The sequence below is a fragment of the Hyperolius riggenbachi genome, chromosome 6 (assembly GCF_040937935.1).
Source record: "Hyperolius riggenbachi isolate aHypRig1 chromosome 6, aHypRig1.pri, whole genome shotgun sequence".
In the NCBI taxonomy this organism is placed as follows: Eukaryota; Metazoa; Chordata; class Amphibia; order Anura; family Hyperoliidae; genus Hyperolius; species Hyperolius riggenbachi.
In genome coordinates this window covers 54,878,187-54,892,527 of record NC_090651.1, presented here as the reverse complement: position 1 = coordinate 54,892,527, position 14,341 = coordinate 54,878,187, and the positions used below count along the sequence as shown (strand labels likewise).

The window sequence follows — 14,341 nt, the reverse complement described above, 5'->3', positions numbered from 1 at the left end:
CAAATATCATCAGAGGGACCCAGCGCTGGCATGGTGGGCACCAGCAGAACTCGAGGGTCTATCCAGAGGCTTCTCACTACTGAAGTATATATTTATTTTTAACATTTTGTTCACTTCAGGTAAACTTTAAGCTTCAGAGCCTGTTTTCCATTATAGCGAATCTGCATGCAGATTCACATTGCCAATTATAGTAAATGGGCCTGTTTCCACTTGTCAGGAAATCTGTGCGGTTTGCTGTGCAGGAAAACTCTGCACAGCAGAGCCATCAGAATTCGCACACTCGCAAGGTGATTCGCATACAATGTAATTAATAGGAAATTTGCATGCGTTTTCGCTATATGAATTTTCTGTGCAAATTTGTGTACGTTTTCGCCTAAATCAATATAAAAGCACACAGGCACTGACATGGTTAAATTCGCATACTTAAAAAAGTACGCGAAAACGTATGCAAATTTGCATATAAATTCGCATACAAACTTGCATCCGCATGCAAATTCATTTTCGCGTTTTTCGCAACGAATTTGCACCGCACAAGTGGAAATGGGCCCTCAGCAGCTGATGCCTCCTAATTGTCTGCGCCCCCCCTTCGTAGAATCGACTACTCGACAAAGGATCAAACATCATGGCAGGAGCTCACTTGTGTATGCCCAGCAGGTAGCAGCTTGTATTTGGTGGAGAACGCAGCCACAAGAATAAGAATGTCCCAGACAACAGGGGTGGGCTCGAGATGGGTCTAGGTCTTTGCAGACGTTAGCATTCAGGTAATAGAAGAATGTTCTCAAAGTGATCGTCCGAAAAATAAAGTGTTTACATAACTGCAAAAGAGAACAGCAGCCTCCATGGCTTCAAGTAGCATTAAAAGCAAACCTGGGTTGAATAGCTCAGAGAAGCTATTTTGCATAGATAACAACTGAAGGTTTTTTGTTTTTGTTTTTTAACTCTTCCTGTACTGGAAAAAAATGACTCTTTGCTTTCCTACTAATTTTCTATTTCTTACTGTACTACACATACAATTCATTATCTTATAAGTTTATTTCCACTTCAGGTTTTCTTTAACATTTCTGATTGAACTCTATGATTACTTCAGGAGATTGTATCACACATCAGCATGATGGGAAAAAATAGGGGATGAATACGGTTTATAGAATGTATAATCTCACTGAGCTGCCTTAGGCTGACTGTAGTGGGACAGATGTCTCACTGGAAACTGGGTAGTGAGTGATACAAACACTGTCCTGAAATATTCAGAGCTTTTATATTCAGCTTAAAGGACTTACGAGGCCAAGTATAGAAAAATAAAAATAAAAAAAGTTAGCTACTTGCGCAGCCGCGGCCAGCTCCGGTGGCCATCTTTGTACAGGCTGGGGAGCCCAAACCGGGCCGCGTGGTCGGGGACCGTTCGGGGGGCTATTGAGCGGCAGGGACCCGGCGGAACGGCACGGAGGGCATGGACGGTGTCCTCCGTGCCTTACAAGCTGATGCAGGTAGCTAACTTTTTTTTATTTTTTTTTCTATTTTTGGCCTCGTAAGTCCTTTAAAGTGACGCTGCCGGGAGAAGGGTATGGAGGCTGCCATTTTACTTCCTTTTAAACAATGCTGATTGCCTGGCTATCATGCTGACCCTCTACATCCAATACATGAAGCCACAGAGCCAGAAAAAGCATGCAGATCAGCTGCTCTGACTGAAGTCTGACCTCCCTTACTGCATGCTTGTACCAGGTGAGTGATCCAGACATTGCTGAAGCCAATTAGATCAGTGGGACAGCCAGGCAACTGGCATTTTTAAAAGGAAATAAATATGACAGCATCCATATCCCTCACTTTAATGGATACTGTGACCAACACATGAGGTGAAATTTGTTCTCTTTAGTCCACAGAAAAGGAAGGCGTTGCCCAAATGCTCACACAGAAAGGGGTGATAAATTATAATGAGCAATTTCAGCAGTCAGTTGCTTATTGCCCGTTAGGGGCTGATCAAAAGCGTCACCTGCAAAGATTGGACTGTGTATAGCAGCCAGTGCAATATCCGTTTTTTCAAAAGCAATTGCTTTTAAGGGCTCTTTCACACTTGGACATTGCGTTTGATGCGAGGTTAAGGTCACATAACGTGCCCCTAACACAACGCATGTTAGTATTGAAGTTGGATGTTATATAGAGCCGCGTTATGCGTCTCGTGATGCGTCCATGATGCGTACTTTTTGACGCATACTATTAAACAAAAACGGAGCAAGCAGCAAATTAAAAAAAAAAAAACAGTACTGAGCATGTGCAAGCATCCGAACGCAGCCAAATATGAGTATAACGCACAGCACACTGCACTTTCATTGAATGTGCAGCATTATACTCCAACGCAACGTGGGCACTGTGAACAACCCATTGATTTTTCGTTGCTGTGAGTTGGGCTGCGGTACAGGCTGCTCTAACGTGCGCCTGTAACGTCCCGCTGTGAAAGCAGCCTAAAGGGATCGTGTGCTGAGTCAAAAGTAAATAAACTAAACACAGCTCCATGTAGAGCACTAAATGTACTTATAGTCTGTGCCACCTGCCTGCATATCTGCATTAGTGTAGTGCAGTGTCCCTCAATGATAAGTATTGTGACCATCAGTTAAAGAGAACCAGAGACGAGGCATCCTCATGTATTTTACCATATATATCAGTGGGAACATGACAGTAAACACCTACTCTGCTCTTCGTTTCATTCTTCACTGCACAATCTGCCTGTTATCAGCTCTGATAAGAATCCCTGACTGAGCAGTGCTTCGTCTCTGGTTCTCTTTTAAGGCTCGTACACACGTCGGATTTTTCCAAACGACCGGTCGTTTAAACGTCAAATCAGGCATGTGCACGGTCAGTCGTTCAACTGATAAGACTGGATTTGAATGATTCGCTTGGCGGATCGTTCAAATCCAGTCTTATCAGCTGAACGACCGACCGCACACACGTCCAATTTGACGTCCGGACGTTCAAACGTCCAAACAACTGGTCGTTTGGAAAAATCCAACGTGTGTATGTATCTTTAGTCGCACGGAACCTGACCTAGATGCCACAGCCATCCCTGACCTTTTCCATCCAAATTGTGACATCATTCCCCACCCCTCTGCTTCCTGTTGATTTATGCTTGTATGAGGAAGCTAGTCATGGCGTCACATGCATTGTTACGTTTATTTACTTTTTATATCACCACATGGTCCCTTCAAAGAGGATGTATAGTGCTTTTGTTTATTTTTTTACCTTTTATCTCATTTTTTTAAGCTTTTAAAAAAGAAAGCTTTTTGCAAATCATATGCTATAATATACACAGACTTGTTTTCATGGATCTCCACTTGAATGTGTTTTCTCGGGAAAAGAGAATGACACTTAAAGAGGAACTTAAGCGAAAAGAGGCAAAAAATAAATAAATATATTGAACAGTGAGAAGTTAAAAATTAGAAGAGAGATCAAGAAACGATTGATAAGCCTTTTGCTCATGTTGTTTGATCCACAATCAGCCTGCAAGTCATCATCATCATCTTTACTACTGGTAGACATAAAAAAAAAAATGGCACCAACTGCCATTATCTATAGCCACACTGACTAGCAATGCGGCTATAAGATTGCCAATGCAAGGCTATAAGGTTGTTGTTTTTTTATAGCTATACATATGCATAGAGGGAGATACTGGTTGCTTGGCAGTTGGAAATGGACGTTATTTTCCCCAATGCAACAAGGTTCACAGACCAAAACTTTTAGGACCTAGGTACTGACATCACACTTTCATCACAATATCAGACCCGCCTGATAATCTATTTGAGAAATGGTAAAGATTTCTAATGGGAAAGTGGATATCGGCTACTGACTGGGATAGGTTAATGTTCCTCCTTAAAGGGGTTCTTCCGCGAATGATGAAAAAAATAAAAAGTGGTTTATGCATAAACTATTAAATATCCTTCTAAAATAGTGCAAAAAGTTTTTCAAAAAAATTAATGCTTTCCTCAATACAACATGTAATATAAACAGTGACAAATGACGGATTGGGAGGCTAATCCATTTAATAGGGGTGTTTTTTTTTTACTTGCATTTCACAAACAGAAGTCCTGCCTACCTAGTTTTCAGTTGTGTAATCCATTGCGGAGTTTTCAGTTACAGGGATAACGGCTGATCTCCTATGTATATGCTTCTTGTATTCACTCACAGAGCAAGGAGCCCCCTCCTCCTCCCTGCAGGAACAGCTAAGCGCAGATGCCGGCAACGATTCAGTGACTTCGTCATGTGTTTACATAGTTGCCCAGCAACCAGACCCGGCATCTGTGCAGAATAGTTTGTGTCTTCTCCCAGCGAGTCATCTGCTATCAGCTGTAGTGTGTCCCCTTATTGAACTCTTAGTTCTCCTGGCAGAGATAAGATAAGGGGACTGACTGCACAGAGGCCGGGTCTGGTTGCTGGGCAACTGTAAACACATGACGAACTCAAAACGTCGGAACACCGGCATCTGCGCTTAGCTGTTCCTGCAGGGAGGAGGAGGGGGCTCCTTTCTCTGTGAGTGAATACAAGAAGCATATACATAGATCAGCCGTTATCCCTAACTGAAAACTACGTAGGCAGGACTTCTGTTTGTGAAATGCAAGTAAAAAAAAAACACCCCTATTAACCATTTACCGCCATCCTAACGTATTAAAACGTCATGCTTACCGCTATTAACAGCAACATGACGTTTTAATACGTCGCGCATTCCCGCCGCTGCTACCGCCGTGTGTCCGCCGCTACCGCCGCCATTACCGTCGGGATCCCGTGCTGGGCGATTGGGGAAGAGGACTGAACAGTCCTCTACCCAATCGCAGTGCCTGGAGTGAATGGACGTGACCGCGAACAGCGGCTACGTCCATTCACATAAACAGGAAATGTAACAGTTTAATAAAGTGTGTAAAAAAAAAAAAAAAAAAAAGTGAACACGTCCTATGAGTGTTCACCAGCGCCATCTTGTGGCCAAAAAGTATATTACACTTACAAAATACATACATTTTCAAGTATATACACATCATTAATAAAATTACACTTCCAACCCTCCCCCCCAAATAAAACACTTGTAAAAAAAAAAAAATCAGCTTAAAAAAAAAAAAAATAGTTGCCTTAGGGACTCAGCTTTTTTTATTCTATATTTTATGGGGGAAAATTAATTTTAATTTATTACATAGGGGCTTGTAATTATGGCCAGAACAAACAGAAAAATAACCACTTATATTTCAAAATAATATACTGTCGCCATACATTGTGGTAGGGACATAATCTAAACGGTTTAATTATCGGGACCACTGGGCAAATAAAACGTGTTTGTTTTATCCACAGGAGAATGTTTAATTTTAAAACTATAAAGGCTGAACACTGAGAAATAATGATTTTTTTTCTTTTTTTTTCTGTTTTTCTCATTAAAATGCATTTAGAATAAAAAAATTCTTAGCAAAATGTACTATCCACAGAAAGCCTAATTGGTGGCGAAAAAAACGAGGTATAGATCATTTTCTTGTGATAAGTAGTAATAAAGTTATTAGGGAATAAAAGGGAGGAGCGCTGACAACTGAAAATTGCTCTGGTCCGTTAGGATAAAAACCCTTGGGGGTGAACTGGTTAAATGGATTAGCCTCCCAATCCGTCAGTCGTCACTGTTTATATTACATGTTGTAGTGAGGAAAGCATTCATTTTTTAAAAAAACTTTTTGCACTATTTTAGAAGAATGTTTTTTAGTTTATGCATAAACCACTTTTTATTTTTTTCATCATTCGCGGAAGAACCCCTTTAAGAGCTGGTTCATATGGACACTTGCGGGGTGGTACACAGCGGCAGGGACGTTGCTAGCCCCAAAGATCAGTGGCACGTGCCACAGATCTATTCTGTGGTGCCCTAGATGTCCCCCAGGCAGAGTCGTGCAGCGGGCAGCAGTACTCCTCTCTGGCTGCTTGGTCTCCAGATTCTGCAGATATATGTTCTGGGCTTCTCCCCTTTGTGTCTGAGAAGGAATCAGAAGCTAGAGATCCTAGTATCTGATTCTCGTATTCTATGGGTAGAATTTCCAGCTAGAGAGGATGTCTCCAGACCTGGAGAGTGGATGTAGGAGATGAGTTGTTCCTCCTGCTTTGCTACTCTGCTGGGAAGGGGGGGTTCAGGGGGAGGAACAGTGAGGAAACACACACAATGATGCATCCTCCCTATAAAGGCTCCATAGCTTTCAGCATGTCTTTACAACACCCAGCATGCCCCATAGAGGCACCACAGCATCCAGTATGCCCCTTAGAGGCACTACAGTACCCAGCATGGCACCACACAATACCCAGAATGCCTTTTTTTAAATTAATGGAGAGGGGGCTTCATCCAACATTTTTCTGGGCAGGCCTACTTAGACCGCTGTTAAGTTCATGTAAATTTGGCTCCACCCATGGCCACACCCACATTCTGGTTCATGGCCACACCCATTTTTTGGCTGGAGTGCCCAAAAGTGCCCCATATCTCTTAGGATCCTAGCAACGCCCCTGCACAGTGGCCATGGCGCTCCTCCTTTAAGCACCGCCCATTCAAATGAATGGACCGTCGTTCGATCCCATTTTTTTCCCGTCGCTTTGTTTTTTCTGGACACAACCTATAATGTCCACAATTGTTAACCATGAAGGTAGTCAAATGCTTTTCGGCACCCTTGTGAACCAGCCCTTAGGCTGGGAGCACACTTGTTTGAATCGTGCATCCATGAATATGATTCCACTGTCCATTGAAATCATTTTGCATTTTTCATTTGCGATTTTTTTTTTTCTTGTGATTTTTAAACACCCGGCATTTGGCTTATTTCATCAGTGTTTTTCCACAATGTGACAACGCATGTGTGTTTCTTAATTAAATGCATTGCACCTCAACCTGAAAAATGTGAACATTTGTAGATAATTGCGTGCAGGAAATGTGTTTGGAAACGCAGAGTAGCACAAACCCCAGGAAAGGCCCTCAACTCAACTCAACTCAAGCCTTACTGTTGCAGTAAAAGTGTCAAGTAAGATTCAAACAACCTCGCCAACCCATGTTCTGTATAGAGGTAGTACAAGGCCTGCCAGCTAGACCAGTATGCAGTGATATTACATATCAGAAATGAAAATGTGACATTTATTTATACTTTCCTGATTTTGAAGTTGAAAAAAAAACACTTTAAAAATGTTTTAAACTAAACCAAGTAAATAAAAATGTAAAAAAGCAACAACAAAAAAACACTATATAGTATATTCAGTTTTAAATGGCTCGTTTTTTGGCGAAATTGTATCTTTCTATCTTTCCATATGTAAAATAAAAGTTGCAGTTAGTTTCTGATAAGACCTAAAAGACCTCATAGCAACCAGTCAGCTCCAACTGCCATTTTTACAGTCCAGATTTGACATAAATAAAGAATTTGTTTTTATAGATCAGACCTGTGTTTTCTTTTAACTTATTTACATGCAGAAACTCGTAACCTGAATTGACAGATAATTGCAGTTGTTTAGGTCGCTCTCCTGGATCTGTGACATTATTTCTTTTACTTACATTGGTCCATAAGTTATCGGAACGTTTTGGATCTGTGTCTAAGACTGGATCTCTTTCAGCCTTTTCATTGCAACACAGACAGTTTGTTTGTTCTTTCTGCTATGGGAAATACTAAAGTCCACTTCACCATTTCTGTGGATCAAATATTGGTTCACACATAAAACTGTACAAACCTGTACATTTCCAGTCCAATTAAGGCCTGTTGTTCAGTTTTCTATCAGTTTTACTTGACAGGATTGTAGTAGCAAAAAAGTTTCTGTACCGTGTTAGCCAAACAAATTATATAGGTAGAAAAAAAACAACGTTTTGTAAGAAATAATACCTTTTAATGGCTAACTAATAGAGTTAAATGATGCAAGCTTTCTGGGATCTAGTCCCCTTCTTCAGGCATATTTCCAGATGTAAGCTGAAGTAAAACATTGATGCAGATAAATGGTAAACACGAAGATGACAGTTGTGATGGTTACTGTTTATCCGTTAGGTGTCAGGTGATCAGCAGGCTGGAGCCAGTGAGTTAGTGCAACCATACATGAAATCCAGCAGGTTTCTGAAGATCATGAAGCCAAATCAATCATGTTACATAATTTATTCTAAATTTATAAATATATTTAACTTCAGATTTATAGACGATATCCTATTAATCTGGACAGCATCACAGGAAGAATTAATCAGATTCCACAAAAACTTCTCAGAGTACCACAAGAGTTAACGCTCAGCTTTTCAACCTCCCATGTCAGTTTCCTGGATACCACAATTTATATACAAGATAGAATTTTACAAACATCCATATACCGTAAACCAACTGACCGGCATATTTACCTAAAATGGAAGAGTTTCCACCCGGAACACACCAAAAAATCTATTGTTTACAGCCAGGCTCTGAGGTATAACCGAATATGTTCTAATTCAGAGGACAGAGACAGACAACTTATGTCACTACGTAAAATATTCATAGATCAGGGATATCATCCACAAATCGTTGATGATCAAATACACAGAGCAACTTTAAAATCAAGAGAGGAACTGTTGAAGTACACCCCAAAGACTGAAAACAACAGAATCCCAATTGTGGTAACCTACAACCCAAAATTAAAGACACTGAGGAAGATATCAAAAGCCCTACAACCAATACTCCATAAAGACAAACGCCTGAAGGATGTTTTTCCTGATTTACCACTGCTTGCTTTCAGACAACCTCCCAATTTGAGACAAATGATTATCAGAAGTACATTATCTACACCAGATACTCCAGGCACATTACCCTGCAATAGCACAAGGTGTGAGACCTGCCCTTATATCTTGAGCACAAGCCAAATACAAATACCAAACTCACAGAAATATCATCAAATACAAGACCAATTTTCCTGCGAGTCATCCAATGTTGTATACATGATACGCTGCATGAAATGCCCCTCAAGAGGAATCTATATAGGAGAAACAGGACAAAAACTGCGCACAAGAATGAACCATCACCGCTTTAAAATTAATGAGGGTAAAATGGACACACCAGTGGGCCAACACTTCTGTGAACCAGGACACAGCATGCAAGATCTAAAAGTACTTGTTCTTAAGGGTAACTTCAAAAATGATCAATCAAGAAAAGTTTCTGAGTACAAATTTATGAAAATGTTCAAGACATTAACAGAAGGTTTAAATTGTGGAACAGGATTCATGACACCTTATGTAACATGATTGATTTGGCTTCATGATCTTCAGAAACCTGCTGGATTTCATGTATGGTTGCACTAACTCACTGGCTCCAGCCTGCTGATCACCTGACACCTAACGGATAAACAGTAACCATCACAACTGTCATCTTCGTGTTTACCATTTATCTGCATCAATGTTTTACTTCAGCTTACATCTGGAAATATGCCTGAAGAAGGGGACTAGATCCCAGAAAGCTTGCATCATTTAACTCTATTAGTTAGCCATTAAAAGGTATTATTTCTTACAAAACGTTGTTTTTTTTCTACCTATATAACTTGACAGGATTGTAACTGTACGCCTTTTTTTTTATATGGACACGTCCATAGGACAGGACTTGACTAAAATGTTACAGCCTTTATGTGTGAAACAAGCAACAGAAAACTCAAACTCCTAAACTGTCAAAAACTGACAGGACAGGACTGAACACCTTTTACAAGTGAACCCAGCCTTTATATATTTTTTAAAATGGATTGAGAGAACAGGGCCTAAACTTATTTTAGGGTGTTAGCTGTCTGTGTACCCATCTTAGATAATTTTCCTCTCTTCCTGTCCTGACAGGAAGTGGTTAAGTTACTCTGATGGATACAGCAACAAATAACACATTTTTTTTATAGAAAGGAGAAGAATTAGAACCCCCTTGTGTTTTTTGTTGCTTTTCCGGTCTCCTTCCTCTCTTCTCTGAGACCCTGAGGCATCACATAGCAGGCATCACATCACATAGCACATCACCTCCACTGAGGTCTTGGGAGACACGAAATGATGGATCTCACCAATGGGAACTCAAATAGCAGTACAAATCCAAAAGACGTTCAGACTATCCAGTTACGTTGTTCTTTTGTAAGGCTTAATTATTACAGTCAAGCAAAGAGAAGTAAACCTCTAATCCCACAGTGCTCGCGACCAGAGCTGAAAAGTTACTGCTGCACTTGCTGTGGTGACTTATTTTTTACATGCTGCTTATCTAAAGCTGAATTAATTATTTGGCTTCTCTGAAAAGGTCTGAGAATTATTTTTCTTAGAAACTACTTGGGTACTAAAACTATTACCCTCTTCACAAAAGAAAGTTTTGCTTGCTACTCTGTCAGCGATGAAGAGATTACCCATCATCAGTATGGACGTGATGCAATTTCTCACAGAAGAGTAGTAACAATAGAAGAGAAGGGTTCTAGCTCCGTGCCACACTATCCAAAACCATTGTTCCTGGCATGGGGAGGTGAACATAGAGAAGAAGCTGTAATGGCATTGTGAACAGACGACACTGAATACGACTAGGGATGGTCAATGAGATGCTGACAGTTTCGAGTTGAAGCAAATGTATGCAGCTTGCTGCTCATATTTGCATAAAGTTATCATACAGTTTGGACCAACTTGGAATTATTAGCATCTAATTAACCATCCCTAAATGCAACTACGGTAAAGTGGATATCCATGCCATTAGTATAATAGCTTGCTACTTTCTAGGGCCAAGATTTGTGGGATAGTATTTGAAAAACAGAGGAACGTTTTCATAGTCATAATCCAGAATCTATGGGAAACCAAACCCGTGCCTGTTATCTACTGACAGGCAGCCTTGTGATTTTAGTGGCAGATGATGCGTAAACAAACAACGGGACTAACTGCCACATATTGTTTCTTTGTATATTATGAGTGTAGGCGGACATCCTCAGAGACTAGCAATGTTTTCTCTGCATCAGTGAACATTTGTGGTTACCCACAATGCAGCACTACTGAATATGCAAATTAAGGTCAGGAAACTACAAACCCCAGTGACCTTTGCTGCTGCAGGAGCCTGCAATGAAGCCAAGTGATTGGAAAGCCTGAAGGAATGAGGTGATGTCACAGTTCCCTACAGCACATTGAAGTAAAAGCCTCGGAAGAATGTCTGTACAAAACTTCAATACCATAATGTCTACAGCTTCCTGTATATAACAACTGTAAGTGAGTTGAGCTTTTGAGCATTGCTATTGCTTAAAGAAGCCACCCATCACATTAAAGGACTGATGGGAAAACCAAGCTCAGCTTACTGGAAGTCAAACTGTGCATAATATTACAGCAGCCTATATACCAGGAAATATTGATTGGTATGACATGGAATTTTCACTGAAGGCAGGGTCTAATTATGTATGTTTTATGTGATACCTAATATGTGTTGCCAGGGTTTGTGGCAGTTTTGCTTAATGCAAACCTGAAGCGAAAATAAACTTATGATATAATAAATTGTATGTGTAGAACAGCTAAGAAATAGAACGTCAGTAGCAAATAAAAGAGTCTCATATTGTTTTCCAGTACAGGAAGAGTTGAAAAACTACAGTTGTTTCGTTGGCTGAGGCGGCCGATAACGACTGCCTCAGCTGACAATCAGGCGTGTGTATGGCACCTGTGAGCAATCCGCCAGAGGGATCTACTCAACCCCAGCGACAAATGTAATTTTTCCAAAGGCATCTAGAAAACCAGATCCCAGCTTTTCGCAGGATTAATTAGCCTCACAGAGCTGGAGCCATTATTAGGGCCCATTTCCACTAGCGCAGAAGCCGCAGAGTTTCCCGCAGGCAAATTGCGCGGGGAAACTCTGTCATAGGAAACAATGGCGCCGCCGGCCGAATCGCTTACCTTAGCGATTCGCCCGACATTGCCATCAGTTTTCTTGCGGGAGGCAGCGAATCCCATAGCCGTGCATGCCACGGCTTCTGGGATTCGTCTGCGTACATACAGACCAGGAAGTGCCACCGCGCGCGGTGGCTAGTGGAAAAGGGCCCTTACTCATTTTCAAAACCTTCACTAATGCATTCACTGGCAACAAAGGTTATCACTCCCATCCACCACTCTTTGTTTTAAACAGTAGGTGTTGCTGTGTTTTCTATACAAATAAAACAAAGTAAGCTATGCGAAATAATGTTTGCAATTAAACCTTGCAATGTCTAGAGATGATCTGTGTAGATTTAGTTTCATCTCAGAACTTTTCTATTCTATTCATTTTTTTATTTGTTCATTGCAAAGGGTCAATAAACCAAAGCTTGATGTGTGCAGTCAGACTGCAGTGGCAGCTCTCCTGAAAACCAAATAGGGCCATACAAGTTTTGTGTGACTCTGCAAATACTCACTATAGCGGGAGGGTGATGAAAAGTTCAATAGGTCATAATTTCTCTGTGTGGGAGCTGAATAAACAGCAGCAGGGGCGTACCTAAAGGGCAGCAGCACATGCAATTGCAGGGGGCCCAGAGCTGTGGGTGGGGGGCAACTACTAAACTTCCCTAATGGCCCATACTCCCGGGCGGCAAAAGTGGCCTGTCGCCAGCACACGTGAGCGTGTGGGCGACAGGCCGGCGACAGCTCCTCGCCAGGTCCCTCCGCGTACACACGCGGAAGAGGGACCAGCGGCGCGACGGAAGCTGTCGCCGACGTTCCTCCTCCCCCCGCCGGAAGCTCTACATACCTCAATGGAGGTTGCTGTTGCTAGTCCGCGTACTCACGCGGACTAGCGACAGCTGCGGCGGAGTTGTGGCGGCGACTGTCGCCAGGCGATTGAACATTTGAATCGCCTGGCGACATCAGCGACGGGCGACAGTTCGGGGTGCGCGCCCGTTCAACGGCCCATACTCACGGGCGACAATTGTAGCCGGTGAGTATGGGCCATTACTCTCATACAGAGGTCTATACTTCAGATAAAGTGTTTTTGTAGCTACGCTTGTTATGAGCGTTTTATGGCCCTTGGGAGATTGTTCCTCAATCTCGTGAAGAACTAAAAGGGGAGGCAAGGGAAAGGATGTGAACATGGGGGGGGGGAGGGAAATCAAAATTTTGTTGGGGGGGGGGGGGGGAGCATGAATTGTAATTACACCACTGAACAGCAGTAATGTAAGTGATGTTAAAGGATAACTGAAATGAGAGAGATATGAAGGCTGCCATATTTATTTCCTTTTAAACAATATCAGTTGCATGGCTGTCCTGCTGATCTTTCATGCATCAGTAGTGTCTTAACCACACACCTGAATCAATCATGTTGCATAACCAATCAAACTTCAGTTTATTTTCACTTCAGTTTTGCTTTGAATATAGCCTGCTTATGCAGAAATCAATAATAGCAACTACTGTTTTGCAGATCCATAAAATGGTCATGTGAATTGCCTGTAAGCATGGAGAGGCGTAGTCAGTTCAGTACGCAGGGGGTTTATAGGTAAAGAAGCACATGATACAGGTAAATGGAGAGGATGGAGGCAGAGGATGATTGTCTGACTTGCTTTTTCAGGCGCTGTCCCAGCTGTGATTTGGTGTCAGAGAACAAACTACAGGACACATTTTTAGCACTTTTTAGTTAACAACTGCAAGGTCTAATTAAAACAATTACCAGTAATAATAGGTTATTGGATTTTAGCCCAGTCATACTGAAAGATGTATAGCTCCATTCCTGGGGCTGGAAGCACATTTTAACGGCATCCTGAAGGCTCACTAAGAATTTAAATGCAAACCACTTTCTGGAATCCATATGAATCCCAATGAGAGCACTAAAGCTTGTTTTCATACTTCTATGATAAGTTAAAATATTTGTATGTTTTCAATGGACAGTTCCAGCTAATAGACTGACCCGGGGTCTTGCTTGTAAACAGGGAAGCGTGATTGCATTCTGGGAACCCTCTCACAGCGTGTTAGAAAACGTGAAGCGGGGCAGCAGAGGATCAGAGAGATCATAAATCAGATGGATATTGCTGTGAGTATAATACTATTGATTGAACGGACTTCAAGGCTTCAAAGCCACCATTCATACAGCTCTGCGGCTAGTGCAGTGCTGCTTCAAATCAATACGTGGCATCAATCTCACAGGAACCCCTCTCAGGAGAGCTTCCCATTAAAAACCAAGCTTTATTTTACTTATACAGCTGGCAATCAATGTCATCCTTTCATGCAATAATGAAGCTTTATTGTCAGACACATGCAAAGGTAACTGGAACTGGGAGGAATGAGGAAGGTGCCATTGTTTATGTCCCTTTTATAAAATGCTGCTTCAATTGATATTGGCTATTATATTGAGGCTTCACGTTTTGGGCTCTGCACATTGTAAGAATCTGTGAGGTTCTTGCAATGTAAAACCCTCATTCACCTAAAGAG

General features: G+C 41.6%; 1 long non-coding RNA gene across 1 annotated transcript; it reads left to right on the top strand.

Moving 5' to 3' along the window:
• The first annotated feature begins 9,336 nt into the window (after positions 1 to 9,336).
• LOC137522429 (uncharacterized) lies at positions 9,337 to 14,109 on the top strand. The gene is made up of 2 exons (XR_011022294.1): positions 9,337 to 9,469; positions 13,843 to 14,109. It is a non-coding gene; the product is annotated as an uncharacterized lncRNA (long non-coding RNA).
• The last annotated feature ends 232 nt before the right edge of the window (positions 14,110 to 14,341 follow it).